Source organism: Elephas maximus, chromosome 13, assembly GCF_024166365.1.
Source record: "Elephas maximus indicus isolate mEleMax1 chromosome 13, mEleMax1 primary haplotype, whole genome shotgun sequence".
NCBI lineage: Eukaryota > Metazoa > Chordata > Mammalia > Proboscidea > Elephantidae > Elephas > Elephas maximus.
The window spans coordinates 35,446,134-35,461,907 of record NC_064831.1 but is presented as its reverse complement, the minus strand read 5'-3'; the positions used below and the strand labels follow the sequence as shown (position 1 = coordinate 35,461,907).

Below are 15,774 nucleotides of genomic sequence, written 5' to 3'. Positions count from 1 at the left end.
CCTGCCCTGGATTGCAATCATCCCCCATTATTGATGACAATGTTCTATAAAAGTATGTTATGTACAAGAGCCTTATATTCCTGGTAAGTTGGAGGAGTTCAGGAGAATAGGGAATATCCATTGGGAAGGTGCAATGTTGTAAAGGGTAGAGGTAGCTCTAAGAGATAGAATAGTGAATGACTGCAAGGGTGTCAGAGTGAGTGGAGGTCAGAACATAACCAATCGGTTGTCATTGAGTCGATGTTGACTCATGGCAACCCTATGTGTGTCAGATTAGAATTGTGCTGCATAGGTTTTCAGTGGTTGAGTTTTTGGAAGTAGATCTCCAGGCCTTTCTTCCCAGGACCCTCTGGGTAGACTCAAATCACCAAACCTTTTTTGTTAGCAGCTAAGCGTGTTAATGGTTTGCACTGCCCGTGGACTCCCATAGGAACGTTAAAAAAAAAAAAAAAAAAAGTGTTGTCGGGTCAGTTCAACTCATAGTGACCTTATAGGACAGAGTAGAATGCCCCATGGGGATTCCCAGGAGCTGCTGATAGATTTGAACTGCTAACCTTTTGGTTAGCAGCTGAACTTTTAACCACTGGGCAACTAGGACTCTGTTGAAACATAAGGCCCTTGGAAATCCAAGCATATAAGGCGAGACTACCAGAGTTTCCCACCTGAGCTATTTTATTTAGGGATTCAGGACTTAGGGACTTTCAGCTGGCAAATGTTTGCGTTACATAGTAAGTTATTATACAGAATGATAAATGAAAGGACTAGTGCAATGCACAGAATGCTGCGGGTTAGAGATAGGGTTTCCAAGGATGGAAATAGGAGTTAAATGTGAAGCTGAGGATGGGGTGAGGGTGGAGGCTTCTCAGGTAGACAGAATACTGTAAGTGCAAAGGTCCAAAGCAATTCAGGAAATTGCAGGTTAGTTCTGGGCAACCAAGGTATAGAACTGGAGAGAGTGAGGAGTGGTGGGGCTGAAATGTAGGTGAGCAGCAAACCCTAAGGAAATTTCTATGCTATATACTCTGGACCCTATCCTGAAGGCAGTGAGGGCCTTTGAAGGGTTTTACAAGGAAATGACACACAGAATTTTAATCTTTTAAACAGCTTGTATGTAGCTTATGAGTGGCCATCTAAGATACAGCTATTGCTCTCTATTTCTCTGTAAGAAAAGAGAATGAAGAAAACCAAAGACTTGAAGAAACTAACTCACAGGACTAATAGCACACACAAATCATGTCCTCATCTAGCCTGAGACCAGAAGAACTAGATGGTACCCAGCTGCCGCCACTGACTGTTCTGATCAGAGATACAATAGAAAGTCCCAAATAGAATGGGACAAAAATCTAGAATAAAATTCAAATTCCTAAAAAAGGCCAGACTTACGGGACCAATAGAGACTAGAGGAACCCCTGAGACTATTGTTTTAAGATACCCTTTGAACTTGGAACTGAAGCCACTCCTGGAGATTACCTTTCATCCAAATAATAGATTGGCTTGTAAACTAAACAATATCACCCATGAGTACTGTGTTCCCTTGAATAATCAACTATATGACACCAAATAATCACCATTTACAGTAAAGCAAACATGAGAAGGTAAGGAGGGGCAGGGACCCTAGATTAATGGAAACAGAGTAAACAGAATAGAAACAATGGGAACGCTGACACATTGTGAAAAATGTAACCAATGTCACAGAACAACTTGTATAAAAATTGTTAATGGGAACCTAATTTGCTGTTATTGTTTATGTTGTTGAAAAAAGGTATTTCCAATAAATAGGTCATTGGTCTTGCAAAAGTCTATCACATGATCATTGGAAATACCTTTTTTCAAAAACATAAACAATGACTATATGTGGACCCCACCAGATGGAATACTCAGGACTCAAATTGACTACATCTGTGGAAGGAGATAATAAAGAATTTCAATACAGAGCAATGCCAGGGACTGACTGCAGAACAGACCATCAATTGCTCATATGCACGTTCAAGTTGAAGCTGAAGAAAATTTTAAAAAGTCCATGAGAGCCAAAGCATGACCTTGAGTATATCTCACCTGAATTTAGAGACCATCTCAAGAATAGATTTGTTGGGTTGAACACTAATGACCAAAGATGCGATAAGTTGTGGGATGACGTCAAGGACATCATACATGAGGAAAGCAAGAGGTCGTTAAAAAGCCATGAAAGAAAGAAAAGACCAAAATGAATGTCAGAAGAGACCCTGAAACTTGCTCATGAAAGTAGAGTAGATGAAGTGAATGGAAGAAATGATGAAGTAAAAGAGCCAAACAGAAGATTTCCAAGAGTGGCTCAAGAAGACAAAGCAAAGTATTATAATGAAATGTGCGAAGACCTGGAGTTACAAAGCTGAAAGCGAAGGACACACATTTTTCAAGTTGAAAGAACTGGAAAAAAATTAAAACCTTTAGTTGCAATATTGAAGGATTCTATAGGCAAAATATTGAATGACATGGGAAATATCAAAAGAAGACAGAAGGAATACACGGGGTCACTGTACCAAAAAGAAATGGTCAATGTTCAAACATTTCGGGAGGTAGCATATGATCAACAACCAATGTTATTGAAGGAAGAAATCCATGCCGTACTGAAGGCATTGACAAAAAGCAAGCCTCCAGGAATTGACAGGATACCAACTGAGAAGTTTCAACAAATGGATGCAATGCTGGAAGCCTCTCTCATTTATACCAGGAAATTTGGAAGACAGCTACCTGGCCAACTGACTGGAAGAGATCCATATTTGTGTCTATTTCAAAGAAAGATGAGCCAACAGAATGTGGAAATTATTGAACAATAACATTAACATGACACACAAGTAAAATTTTGCTGATGATAATTCAAAAGCAATTGCCGTAGTACATTAACAGGGAAGTGTGAGAAATTCATGCCGGATTCAGAAGAGGACTTGGATTGAGGGATGCCACTGCTGATGTCAGATGGATCTTGGCTGAAAGCAGAGAATACCGGAAAGATACTAACCTGTGTTTTATTGAAGATAAAGGAGCCCTGGTAGCACAGTGGCAAAGAGCTTAGTTGCTAACCAAAAGGTCGGCAGTTCCTTGCAAACCCCATGAGGCAGTCCTACTCTGTCCTATAGGGTCACTATGAGTCAGAATCTACTCAATGGCAATGCTTTTTTTTTTTTTTTAATTGTTGATGCAAAGGCGTCCAACTGTGTGGATCATAACAAATTATGGATAATATTTTGAAGGGTGGGAATTTCGGAACACTTAATTGTGCTTATGCAGAAACTAAACATAAACCAAGAGGCAGTCATTCAAATAGAACAAGGGGATACCATGGGTTTTAAAATCAGGAAAGGCGTGTGTCAGTGTTGTATCCATTCACCGTACTTACTCTATCTGCATGTTGAGCAAATAAGCTGAGAAGGTGGACTATATGAAGAAGAACACAGCATGAGGATTGGAGGAAAACTCATTAACAGCCCCTAATATGCAGATAACACAATCTTACTTGCTGAAAGTGAAGAGGATTTGAAGCACTTCCTGATGAAGATCGGAGATTACAGCCTTCAATTTGGATTACACCTCAACATAAAGGAAACAAAATCCCTCACAACTCTAATAAGCAACATTGTGATAAAAAATATTGAAGTTTTCCAGGATTTTATTTTACTTGAATCCATAGTCAATGCCCATGGAAGGAGCAGTCAGGAAATCAAAGGACGTATTGCACTGGGCAAATCTGTTCAAAAGGCCTCTTTTAAGTGTTAAAAAGCAAAGACGTTACTTTGGGGACTAAGGTGTGCCTAACCCAAGCCATGGTATTTTCAGTCATCTCATATGCATGAGAAAGCTGGAAAATGAATAAGGAAGACTGAAAAAGAATTGATGCCTTTGAATTAAGGTGTTGGCAAAGAATATTGAATATACCATGGATTGCCAGAAGAAAGAACAAATCTGTCTTGGAAGAAGTATAGCCAGAGTGCTCCTCCCAAGTAAGGATGGAGAGACTTTGTCTCATGACCTTCGAACATGTTATCGGGAGGGACCAGTTCCTGGAAAAACACATCATGTTTGGTAAGGTAGAGGGGTCAGTGAAAAAGAAAGGCCCTCAATGAGATGGATTGACACAGTGGCTGCAACAATGGGCTCAAACATAACAAAAATTATGAGGACGGTACAGGACCAGGCAGTGTTGCATTCTGTCGTACATAGGGTCACTATGAGTTGGAAACTGACTCGACAGCACCTAATACCACCAACAACAACAATTTGCTGTGTAAACTTTAATCCTAAAACACAATAAAATATCATTAAAAGATAAATAAAGTGCATTTAGCAAAAGAAGATGTGAGACACTCCCATTTGCCTCCAATTTCTAATTAGAAAGAAGGCCATTAGAAATAGGGCACCAAGCAATATTGATTGATCCCTGAATAGCACATTCTCCTAATCAGAGTTTGAATACACCAGACACTTTCAAAGTGTTAGCATGTGAAAAGTAGCTTTTATTACTTGCAATAAGAAGCATACAGCATGCCAGAACAAATTTTTGTGCATTTCTCCAACTGAAGAAATCTATCCAGGTGGAGATAACTACTCTTTCATGCGCACTCCTCTTTGTGCCATGGGTGAGGAATTTAAATAGGACCTTATCTCCTGCTGGGCTCCTCTGGCCAGGTAGGTCCAGTTAAGTTAGCTGTAAGCTTAATGTTATATGTGCCCCACTAGCATCGTAGCTATAGGGTTGCTATGAGACAGCATTGACTCGACCGTAATGGGTTTAGCATCATAGCTGAGGAAACAAAGAGGGCCTTCCCACACCCAGTTTTATACCCTTAATACCACGTGACTAATTGTGCTAGCAAATATCAGGCTTCAGTGGGGGTGGTGGTTTGTTCTGAGGCCTAAAGATGCCATGAGAGAAAGGAATGGGAAAAACCATGGCCACCTGACTTGTCTGAAGGATTGTCTCCTCACAGTGAAGTAGGGCTTCAAGTGGATTTAGAGTTGGTTATAAAGTCAGTGCAATTTTCTTAGGGCCCCTCATCACCTCTCCTCCCTCCTTTTCCAACTTCTGATTATCGCAGACTTTCAGGCTATTTGGCCACCAGGATACTTCTCTTCCTCTTGAGACATCTCTGCTCTCTGTTCGTTTCCTCATCAAAGCTTTCTGGTCTTAGTTCTCATAGTCTCAAAGCATTACTATCTGCTGTTGTGTGCCCTTGAGTCGGTTCCAACACATAGTGGCCACATGTGACAGGGTAGAATTGTTTTATAGGGTATTCTAGGCTGTATTCTTTATGGAGGAAACCCTGGTGGCACAGTGGTTAAATGCTACAGCTGCTGTCCAAAAGAGCAGCAGTTCAAATCCATGAGGCACTCCTTGGAAGCTCTAAGGGGCAGTTCTACTCTGTCCTATGTGGGATTAGGGGTATAAATCTACCTGATGGCAATGGAGGCAGATCACCAAGTCTTTCGCCCTCAGAGCAGCTAGTAGGTTTGAACAGCCAATCTTTCAGTTAGCAGCTGAGCACTTAACTGTTGCACCACCCCAGCTACTCTGTTCTCTGCTAAAGGAGAGCTACTTAAGCACAGGCTTCTTCTGATGGGTATCTTCTCACAATGGCAGTTGTTGTTGCTGTTACTTGCAATTCAGTTGGCTACAACTCATGGTTACCTCAGGTATAATGGAAGGACATGTTGCTGGGTCCTGTACCATCTTCATGATCGTTAGTATGTTTGAGTCTATTTTCATGGCAATTGTGTCAATCTATCTTCTTGAGGGTTTCTCTATTTTTGCTGACTGTCTCCCAAACATGCCATCTTTTTCTAGCAATTGGTCTTTTTTCATGATGTGTTTAAGGAACATTCTGGTTGTATTGCTTCTAAGACTGATTTGTTCATTCTTTGGCAGTCCACAGTATATTCAATATTCTTCTTCAGCACCACAGTTGAAATGCATTAATTCTCCTTTGATCATCCTTCTCACTGAAGTGATTGAAAAGATCATGACTTGGGTCGGATACATCTTAGTTGTTAAAGGATATTTTTGTTTTTTAAAACTTTAAAGAGGTCTTTTGTAGCAGATTTTTCCAGTGCAATATGTCTGATTTTTTGACTGCTGCTTCCATGGACGTTGATTGTTGATACAAGTAGAGTGAAATCTACTCCATAAGGGTGGAGGGGAGGTGCACTGTAACTTACTGAGCACTTTTCTGTGCCCTTAATACACTTCATGTGCAGCACCTGGCACCTTTCCGGGGACATAGCATAGTGTTAGATGAATGAAAAAAAAAATCTAATTGATCATTGCAACTGTTCTTTTTCCAATTTAGGGACGAAGAAATTAAAGTTCAGGCAGATGATTAAGCTCACCCAGGGTCACATAGCTGCCAAGTAGCCCAGCGAGGATTTAAACTGATGTGGTCTGTCTCCAAGTCTCACGCTTTTTGTCACTCTATCACGATGCATCACACACAGAGACATAATTAATATGAACTCCAGAAAGAGGCTACCAGTGTGTGTCATAATATCCTTGTGGAAATGATGGAAAACATGATGTGGGACTAGGATCATTAAGCTGACACTTAACTTGTTGAACAGTAATACATAAAGGCACTGATTGACTGACTGACATGGGCTTGGAGCAAGATATCTAGTGGATAAACCAATGTAAAGTCGGCGACCACATCCTCTTCAGTAATTTTGGTTATGACTTGAATGAAGATATGTAAGTAATACTTATTTAATTTGCAGATGACATAAACGTAGGGAGGGTGCAAGGATGACAGACTCACAACTCAAAATTATCTTAACAAGCTAAAATACTGGGTTGAATTTTCTCCAACTTTTTAATAAGCGAAATCCCATACATACAGTAAGGTTGAAAGAATACTCACCACATACTTAGATTAAACAATGGTTAACGTTTACCAATTTTCTTTACCTATCTTTGTAAGTATCTATTTTTTTAATCCATTAAAATAAGTTACAAACCTCAAAATTTCACTGCTAACTACTTCATTATCTTCTAAAAATACACTCTTTCCTCATATCTTAAACACTATCAATCATATTGAAGGAAATAAATAATAATTTCCTAAAATCATAATATCCAATCTATATTTAAATTTCCTCAATTTTTTAATTTACTGAATTTGAGATGAAAGTTTGTAAGGACTTGTACTTGGATCTAAAAAACAGCTTCGTAAGAACAAGGCCGAGGAGACAGGAATCTATCTGTAACATGAGTAAAAAACAAGTAGGTGCTCAAGTTAGCAGTAAATTGGGATTGTCAAGAAGTGATTGCAAACTTAGGTTGAAGTGTAATCTGAGAATCAGGAAGGAGAGAATTCTGCCATTCTCTGCAAAGCTCAGACCGTACTTGGAGTGTTGTGTCTTGTTCTGGGCTGTATATCATTGGGCAGTTAGGAAACTCTCATAAGGAAAGTAAAGCAATTCAAAGAGGTATCATCTGAAAAAGAGAGGAAGAAATTGGGTATGTCAGGGTTGGGGGAAAAAGAAACCTAACACATTGAGTGAGGTATGTCATATTAACTGCCTTGGGATATTTAAAGGACTGTCATTTGGAAGGTACACTTGTTTTGTCTAAGGGATGTTCATAGAGTAATGAGAGAACATTGCCATGGAAAAGTCTTCAATTCAGTATAATAATTTAGTAATAATGGCTAGAGTTTATTGAAAGTGCCACCTTAGGAAGTAGCTAGTTCCCTGCCACAAGTGGCATTTGCTGTAATACTTGGCAGAGGATATCCATGCATTGAGTAGTTTTTTAGGCTAGGGGACTTTAGAGCCCCATCCAACCGAGTTTTGTTTAGGATTTTTTTTTTTTGGCTGCAAAAGCAGAAACCTAAATAGTACTGTCTTAAGCAAAAGAGGAATTTATTAAGAGATGCTTGGGTTATTGCATATGCTCCTTAGCAGGTCTGAATGCTGAAACATAGGAGGGCAGAACATTCCACTCTCTTGCTCTTCCTTTGTCCTGTTCTCTATCTCTCTGTCACTCTTCACTGTCTCTCCAACTCTGTTCTCTGTTTCTCTCAGTGGTTCAGTCGCAGCTTGGTCAGAAAAAAAGGCTGCTGACTCTTTCTGAATCTCACCAAGCCTGACTGAAAAATCCTAGAGAAAGGCTCTGTGTTACCAGTCAACTCTGACCAGGAGAAAAATGATGGTACAGTAACTTGCTTAAACTGTTAATTTGTGAGCTCCCTCAGTTAACAAAGGGCCCAACGATGGGAGACTCGAATGCTGCAAAGGACAAGGGTGAAGGTTAAGGCCATGTCCTGTCTTAAATGACATCGATGTCCAGCTCTGAAGGAAAATTACTGCCTGTGGAGCCATTCGTGGCGACCTCAAGCCACCCTGAAGGAGAAAATGCTTGAAGGTCACCTGGAAGTTCCACATTAAATGTTGCAGCATAGCTGGAGCTCCTGGGATATCCCTGAAACCCACAGACTGGCTAGGAATGTAGCAAATAAAATAAGGCTTTTTGTTTTCTTTTTCTGAGAAAGTGTAGAGAAACTGTGAAACAAGGGGCAGTGGTATGTTCCAGTTTAGGCTCCACAAACATTTCCATTGTGGCTCAAAGCCTAGGGCGAAGCATGAGACCCAGGGATTAGAGAGGAGATCCTAGGATTTTAGTAGAAAAATCCATTCTTCATTTTACAAATGGGCAAACTGAGGTCCTCAAGGTGAAATAACCATTCAGTGGCAGAAATGATTCTTGACATGGAAGTTGCTGGCTCCCAAAACTTCTTTCCTATATACCATCCTGCTTCTGGAAAATCTGCCTCTAAGATCCACAGAGGACCAGTAGAGTTTTGTAGGCATTGAAGGTCTGAGAAGGACCCATACTTTGCTTTACAGAGGGTGACAAATGTCCCCAACCAGCAGTTCATGGAGTCATCATCATCACACACATTCTTGCAGTGGCACCAGTAAGGAAATCATAATCTCTGCACTCAAAAGAAAAAAAAAAAAAAAAAAAAACCCACTGCTGTTGAGTGGATTCAGACTCATAGCAACCCTATAGAACAGAGTAGAGCTGCCTTATAGGGTTTCCAAGGAAGGGTTGGTGGATTTGAACTGACAACCTTTTGGTTAGCAGCTGAGCTCTTGGGCACTGCTGAATGGCACGTGCATGCACACTAATTTCGCTATGTAATTATTTCCACAGGAATTCTACAAGTTCCAGCAGGTGCTTGGGAGAGACAGCACAAACATATCACATAACCCTGGCTTGTCCACCTCCAACTTTCTAAGTCCTGTCTGTGTCTCTTCCCCTTCCTCTAAGGCTGACCTAGACCTAAGGCAGTTCTAAGAGTGAAGGAGTCAGGGTTCACAATGAAAGGCTGTTAGTACAGTTCATCTGACTTTCATATATTCCGCCATGGATGTGGAAGTACGATGACGATGGTGGTGTTGACGACGATGAAATCAGGTTGCCCCTGCCAACCGGCAGGTGTGGGCAGATGTGCCTTGCTGTCCTGTGAACGTTGTGGAGTGCTGAGGTAACTAATGAAAGCTAAAGCATGTGCACGCTGTGTTTTCTCTGAAAACCCATAAGGAGAATGTCAAATGTTTGAATGTTTCATTATATTTTATATTTCATAAGTTGCTTCAGGGTACAGCAAGAATAAAAAGCAATGGCTAGAAAATGGAGGGGCAGAAGTGATGAGTTCTGCAACTGAAACTAACCGTCACCGTTGGCTACCGTGAGTAAATAATACACTATAAAAACCTTGAGAGAGAGGAGGGCAATGGCTGAACAAACTAGCCCTGAGAGTGAGTCTAATAAGGTTGACAAAGAAACAATCAGGACAAATGAGATACAACTTTAGTCTTTCTGCCCCAACACTAATATCAGAAAAGAGAAAGGGGTATCATTTGAGAAAATTTGCAAGAAAACATGACAGTGGCAGCAGTGACAACAAAAATGTCTGGCCTCATGATGAGTTATGGATGAAACCCATGTCTTTGACAAATGTGCCTCATCTGAAAGCTCTGGCACTTTAAAATCGTTTTTTTTTTTTTTTTTTTCTTCTCTGCATCTTTGATATGAAAAACATAATCTATTAAAGACATATGCAAGCTCATGTGTGGAGTAAATCAAAGTGAGCCCAGCAAGCTTGGCACATGGAACAGAGGCCAGGAAAGAGGGCCCAGAGGGCGCACTGCCTTTCTGTTATACCTATCACTCGGTAGACCAAACAAAAAGCCAAACCCAGTGCCATCGAGTTGATTCCAACTCATAGTGACCCTATAGGACAGAGTAGAAATGCCCCATAAAGTTTCCAAGGAGCGGCTGGAGGATTCGAACTGCCAACCCTTTGGTTAGCAGCCGTAGGACTTATCCACCACGCCACCAGGATTTCCATCACTTGGTAGCCTCCCAAAATTATAGCACCTATCTGTTTTAGATGGTTAGCTTCTAGAGGTGGTCTTTTTAATCCATTAAACAAAATATCCTTCAGATGGCTACTAGAACGTTGGAACCAGTGTAAATCATTTATAAAATGTGTGAGGACCTCACAATTTTTTCCCCCAGAATTGCGTGTTTTAAGCATAGAAGTTTGTTGGGCAAATTGAGCGCCATTTGTGTCAACAGCATTGCCCCAGGTATCCCAGGGAGGGTAAAATAGAGGCTGACAATTTTGTCCCTAAGTCTGTGGAGTTTGCAATCTGTTAAGGCAGTGTCTTTTATACTTTTTTTTTTAACTGTGACCACCCCCCCTTAACATATTTTACTGACATGCATGGCACATCCATACATATTCTTGAAACAAAGTTTTCGTGAAACAGTACTTACCCTGGTTATGTGCAATACTCTAAAATTTTTCATTCCATTCCACTGTATACTTAATTTTTTTTTTTTCTATATATGAAACTGGTTTTGGCTTGCTGTTTCAAAAACTCAGTATACATCCTGGAGACAAGTGGAGCAACTGTGCTGTATCTAACAGGCTCACTTTAAGCTCTGGGAGGGTAGAGGCATCCCCAATGCCTAGCATGAGGTACAGAACATCATAGAATGATAGACAGCTGCCATTGAGTCATGGTGACCTTATGTACAGCGGTATGAAACATTGCCCATTCCTGTGTCATCCTCATGATCACTGGCATGCTCGCGTCTAACACTGCAGGTAGTATGCCAATCCATCTTACCGAAGAACTTTCTTACTCTCCGTGTCCCTCTACTGCACCAAACATGGTGTCCTCCTCCAGGAATTGATCCCTCCTCTTGATGTGTCCAAAGCAAACGAGTCAAATAATGTAGAACATTACAAGTGCTAAATAAAAGTCAGTAGGTATTATCAATTCAACCTACTACTCATGGGACCTTGGGCGATTTATCTAACTTCTCTGTGTTTCAGTTTCCTTATCTGTAAAAAGATATTCATAATACTTACTCCTTGGCATTATTGTGAGGATGGAAGTATTTTGAACAGTTCTTGCCTCCTAGTTAGCTATCATTTTTATTGTTAATGTTATGATTAAAGACTCCATGGGAAATGGTGTCAAGTACAGCCAATTAACTTGGCTGTTCTCTCAATCATTTATTTCTGGAGTGCCTCCTAAGTTCCTCCAGCAATGGTAAGCATTTTATAGACATTGTTTTTGTTATCTTCTCAACAACCCTAGAAGTCAGGGACGGTTAGTTTCAGTTTATAAATGAGGCTTAGGAAGACGAGTCACTTGCCTAACAGAGCACAATTAGTCCTTGAAAACTGGATGTATGTGACTCCAAAGCGTGAACAGGCAGCCACTGTACTGAGGGAAGTTGTTGAGTGTATTTTAGGGAGATGAATTGGCAATTGCAAAAGTTTGGGGGCAGAATCCTAACACTTCATTTTGTATATGTTGTTTTCCTCCCTCTCTTTGAAAATGCTGTAAATTGGATACATTTGAGAAAAAAATGGGATCTGTATCACTTCAGATGTGAGAAAAGAATGAGTGGACTCTAGTATGGCTGCTGGTGGTGGTGATGGTGGATTTTATTTCTCTTTGAGTTCCCACATAACTACTTTCTCTCAGAAGTTGCTTCTCTTTAGGACTATGAGTGTGATACTGCTGAAAGTCAGGGAGCAGGTTGGAATCAGCCAGAAAAGATTAAAGCTTCAAATTTGACAGATGTCAGCGGAATGTGGCAAGAGGTAAGCTACCTGAAAAGCAGGAACAAGAGACAGTCATCTTGTTGTTAAAAGCCATTGAGTCTGTCCCAACTCATAGTGACCCTGTGTACAGTAGAACAAAACATTGTCCAGTTCTGTGCCATCCTCACAATCACTGTTTATGTTTTAGCCCATTGTTGCAGCCACTGTGTCAATCCGTCACATTGAGGGAGGCAGAGCCAAGACGGCGGAATAGACAGACGCTTCCAGCAAGCCCTCTTTACAACAAAGACCCAAAAAAACAAGTGAAACAAGTATATTTATGACAAGCTGAGAGCCCTGAGCATCAAAGGCAAGCTTAGACAACAAACTGAGGGGCAGGGGGAGGAAGAGACCGTTCAGAAGTGGAGCGGAGTTACCGGACCTGAATCACGGGGAGCCCTCAGGCACCATTCCTGGAGTGGCGGCGGTGGTGGTGGCAGGCTGGTACTAGCGTTCGGCCACAGTTTTCTCAGGGAGAAGCAGCCAGCCACACAGCCTACTCACACCTCTGGAACCTGAGGAGAACCATGCTCTCGGCAAAAGCTAAGTACTTGCATGTATTTTACCACACCCCCCAACTCCCAAGCCAGCGTCAGCGGCTGAATTCCCTGAGCCTGAGATAGACCCTGGTGAGCACCTAGAGCCATCCTCCTGGCCTTGGGGAAGAAAAAAAATTTGCAATTGGGGGGAAAAGATAATTTGCTAGCTCCGTTAACCACGGGAGCTCAGGAAAGAAGTGGCTGTCCACGGGCCTTGAGCACCTTTCCTTTCTGCATGGACCTGTGTGGGCCTATTTGGGAAGAATAGGCCCTTGTTGGCAAACATCAACCATTTCAGCTGTGTGGTGGCGAGGCGGGTGTTTGACATTGCTTTGCCTATTAAACAAGGTCCTTACCTACCCACTTCAGGGACCTAAGGACTGGTAGCTCCACTCAGGTCACCCAGCCACCTGCGACAGGGGTCCAAAGATAACTGGTACCTCCCAATCCTTACAACCAAAAACTTTGGGTGCCCATGATCCATCTGTAGAACCCACCCACCAGCAGGCTCTAGGGAACAGAGACGCATTTTCCTCAGAGACACTTGGGGATTGGTTCTCAGTCCCCTGCCTTGTTCAGAGTGTGACCCCCCTGCTGCAGTCAGATACCGGTATATATGCCAATCATCCCTGCCCCTCTAAGACTGTAGGACAGACCCTGTACCACACACTTGATATCAGCTACCTGGAAACCTGAGCTGAATTCATACAAGAAAACTGAGTGGAATCCTAGACTGATATACTTGATAACAGCTCTAGCCAGCTGGGGACAGGACACCAGAGCTCCAAAGACAAAAATAATCAAGCTAGCTCACTCAAGCAACCCATAGGGGTATACCAAAACAAAACAAAGCAAGCAGCTAAGACACAGTAAGCAAGCATAAACTAATACAATAACTAATAGATGGCTCGGAGAAAACAGTCAATATCAAGTCACATAAAGAAACAGACCATGGTCACCTCAACAGGCTCTCAACACAGAGAATCCAGGGATCTTTTAGATGAAAGTGCATTCCTTGAGTTACCAGATGCAGAATACAAAAGTTTAATATACAGAACCCTTCAAGACATCAGGAAGGAAATGAGGCAGTATGCAGAACAAGCCAAGGAACACACAGATAAAGCAATTGAAGAAATTAGAAAGATTATTCAGGAACATAATGAAAAGTTTAATAAGCTGGAAAAATCCATAGACAGACAGCAATCAGAAATTCAGAAGATTAACAATAAAATTACAGAATTAGACAACTCAATAGAAAGTCAGAGGAGCAGAATTGAGCAAGTAGAAGCTAGAATTTCTGAACTTGAAGATAAATCACTTGGAACTAATATTTGAAGAAAAATCAGATAAAAGAATTAAAAAAAAGAAGAAACCTTAAGAATCATGTGGGACTCTATCAAGAGAAATAACCTATGAGTGATTGGAGTACCAGAACAGGGAGGGATAACAGAAAATACAGAGAAAATTGTTGAAGATTTGTTGGCAGAAAACTTCCCTGATATTGTGAAAGATGAGAAGATATCTATCCAAGATGCTCATCAAACTCCACATAAGGTAGATGTTAAAAGAAAGTCACCAAGACATATTATAATCAAACTTCCCAAAACCAAAGATAAAGAGAGAATTACAATAGCAACGAGGGATAAACAAAAAGTCATCTACAAAGGAGAGCCAATAAGAATAAGCTGAGACTACTCGGCAGAAATCATGCTGGCAAGAAGGCAATGGGATGACATATTTAAAAAATTGAAGGAAAAAAATTGCCTGCCAAGAACCATATATCCAGCAAAACTCTCTCTTAAATATGAAGGTGAAATTAAGATATTTCCAGATAAACACAAGTTGAGGGAATTCGTAAAAACCAAACCAAAACTACAAGAAATACTAAAGGGAGTTCTTTGGTTAGAAAATCAATAATATCAGGTATCAACCCAAGACTAGAACACTGGGCAGAGCAACCAGAATTCAACCCAGACAGGGAAATCCAAAAAAACAAAGCAAGACTATTAAAAAAAAAAAAGCCCAAAACAGGGTAACAGTGATGTTATTACATAAAAGAAGACAACATTAAAATAATAAAAAGGGACTAAGAAATGTAATCATACACCTTCCATATGGAGAGGAAGATAGGGTGATACAAAGAAATAAAAGTTAGTTTTAAATTTAGAAAAATAGGGGTAAATAATGGGGTGCCCACAAAGGAGACAAACTATGCTACTCATCAAAATAAAATACAAGGGGAAAATACAGACTCAGCAGAAACAAAATCAACAACAACAAATATGAGGAAAAGACAATATATAAAGAAAATCTACTCAGCACATAAAATCAAGTGGGAAAAAGAAACTGTCAACAACACACAGAAAAAGACACAAAAAAAGACATCAAAATGATAGCACTAAATTCATACCTATCCATAATTACGTTGAATGTAAATGGACTAAATGCACCAATAAAGAGACAGAGAGTGGCAGAATGGATTCAAAAACAAAAACAAAAAAAATTTTTTTTTTTTTTTTTAAAAAACAAGATCTGTCTATATGCTGCCTACAAGAGACACACCTTAGACTTAGAGACACAAACAAACTAAAACTCAAAGGATGGAAAAAAACATATCACGCAAACAACAATCAAAAAAGAGCAGGAGTGGCAATATTAATTTCTGACAAAACAGACTTTAAAGTTAAATCCATCAGAAAGGATAAGGAAGGACACTATACAATGATTAAGGGGACAATACACTAAGAAGATATAACCATATTAAATATTTATGCACCCAATGACAGGGCTGCAAGATACAGAAAACAAACTCTATCAGCACTGAAAAGTGAGATAGACAGCTCCACAATCATAGTAGGAGACTTCAACACACCACTTTCAGTGAAGGACAGGACATCCAGAAAGAAGCTCAATAAAGACACGGAAGATCTAAATGCCACAATCAACCAACTTGACCTCATAGACATATACAGAACACTCCACCCAACAGCAACCAAGTATACTTTCTTTTCTAGCGCACATGGAACATTCTCTAAAATAGTCCACATATTAGGTCATAAGGCAAGCCTTAGCACAAT

General features: G+C 40.5%; 1 long non-coding RNA gene across 1 annotated transcript in view; it reads left to right on the top strand.

The window, feature by feature from the left end:
* LOC126087942 (uncharacterized) overlaps positions 1-9,568 on the top strand; it is a 134,614-nt gene extending 125,046 nt beyond the window's left edge. Inside the window, exon 7 of the long non-coding RNA XR_007519908.1 lies at positions 9,182-9,568. This is a non-coding gene — a long non-coding RNA (uncharacterized LOC126087942). The remainder of the gene's footprint in view (positions 1-9,181) is intronic.
* Positions 9,569-15,774: the final 6,206 nt, after the last annotated feature.